This window comes from Bos grunniens, chromosome X (genome assembly GCF_055505025.1).
Source record: "Bos grunniens cultivar Pamir isolate PY7600 chromosome X, Bosgru_T2T1.0, whole genome shotgun sequence".
Classification (NCBI taxonomy): domain Eukaryota; kingdom Metazoa; phylum Chordata; class Mammalia; order Artiodactyla; family Bovidae; genus Bos; species Bos grunniens.
The window spans coordinates 110,225,537-110,227,192 of record NC_141194.1 but is presented as its reverse complement, the minus strand read 5'-3'; the positions used below and the strand labels follow the sequence as shown (position 1 = coordinate 110,227,192).

At 46.7% G+C, this 1,656-nt stretch overlaps 1 pseudogene; it reads left to right on the top strand.

The window, feature by feature from the left end:
- The first annotated feature begins 366 nt into the window (after nt 1–366).
- Nucleotides 367–1,424, top strand: LOC147341156 (syncytin-1-like; annotated as a pseudogene).
- Nucleotides 1,425–1,656: the final 232 nt, after the last annotated feature.

Genomic DNA, 1,656 nt, shown 5'->3' with positions numbered 1-1,656 from the left:
CATGAACCTCGAGGGTGGGAAGTCCAAATCCCTACTCACTGTTAAAATACAAAAGAGAGGGAGTTTCATGAGTACCTGCCATAAACCAAATGGAAGAAACACATGTTTCTATCCCATTACCCACTGGGGGTACTCAGACGTGGGCGGGGTACTAGATCAAAATCCGGAAAAGAAACAAGAACAAGTCATAAAGAACATAATTTCCTGGTTACGGGCGACCCTTGAGACTTATAAATGCCTAGACCTCCTTTCCATTCAATTACGGCCTCTCCTAAAACCTCCATCTGGCAACCAACACCTTACCCGCCTTCTCAACTCTTCCTTCCAATCTTTCCAGTACACACAACACACATCCCAGTGTTGGATATGCATGTCATTGTCTCCCTCACCACACATAGCAATTCCTTTACCTTCAACCTGGCTGTTACAGGGCAACTATACTTCCCCTTCCCAACAAAAACTACACAACTCATTGGGCCAGTCTCTGACAATGTCCTACTCTCAGCCTCTTCAAACCTAACCTGTATTAACTACTCTAGTCCCAACTACACTGGTCTTACAAACTCCACTCCCTCCTTCTGTTCCACTTGGGTTCTCTGGAACAGCACAAATAATTGCCCCAATCTGGGAATCTTCATCCTCTGCGGGACCTATGCATATTCATGTCTCCCCTTGGACCCCCCTGGACCTTGCATCTTGGTCTTCCTGACCCCGGGCCTAACATTCCTCAAAGAAGAAGAGGTAGAACAAATAGTCTATCCCCAAGGGGAATTTTCCCAAAGGAAAAGATGAGCTGTCATAGCCCCCCTCCTGATTGGGACTGGCATAGCAGCAGCCCTAGGCACTGGGATTGGGGGCATCTCGACCTCTGTCCATTTCTATTACAAGCTGTCCCAAGAACTTAATGAAGACATGGAGCAGGTAGTGGAGTCCTTCATTTCAATCCAAAGACAAATTAACTCATTAGCTTCTGTGGCCATACAAAATAGGTGAGCCCTGGACCTTCTCACCGCAGAAAAGGGGGGGACCTGCCTTTTCCTAGGAGAGGACTGCTGCTATTTTGCTAATGAAATAGGCATAGTCCAGGGCAGAGTCAAAGAACTTAGAGACACAATTGAATGCCACAGAAGAGAGTTACAAAACCTTTATAGTCTTCCAAACCTGTTCCAACAGGTCCTCCCTTGGTTGTTCCCTTTCCTGGGACCACTGGTACTTATCATTCTATTCCTCTTATTTGGACCCTGTCTCTTCAATCTCTTTCAAAGGTTTCTCCAAGAATGGATTTGGGCCATCTCTCAAGATCAGGTCAAGACCATTCTTCTTCTCGAAAGCCTCACCCCAAGCTCAGAAAAAGGAGACCCTGGGCCCTAGGACGATCCTCCATTCCAGCCCCAAAATCATCACCCCTATCCAGCAGGAAGTAGCCAGAGAGATACTGCGCCCTTTTCCCCATTTTTTTTTTTTTTATGATTTCAGGGTCTGGAATGAAGGAGTCTTTTGGGCCTAGAAAAGAAAACAACAGCCTCAGAGGCCCTTGCTGAATCATTTAACTTTGGAGAAAACAAAACAGAACTTTAGGTCACGCCCTGATGCTCCAGGCCGGTTGCATCTATCTGGGACTTATCACCCCCTGTCCAGAAACCTTCCACCCCCTAC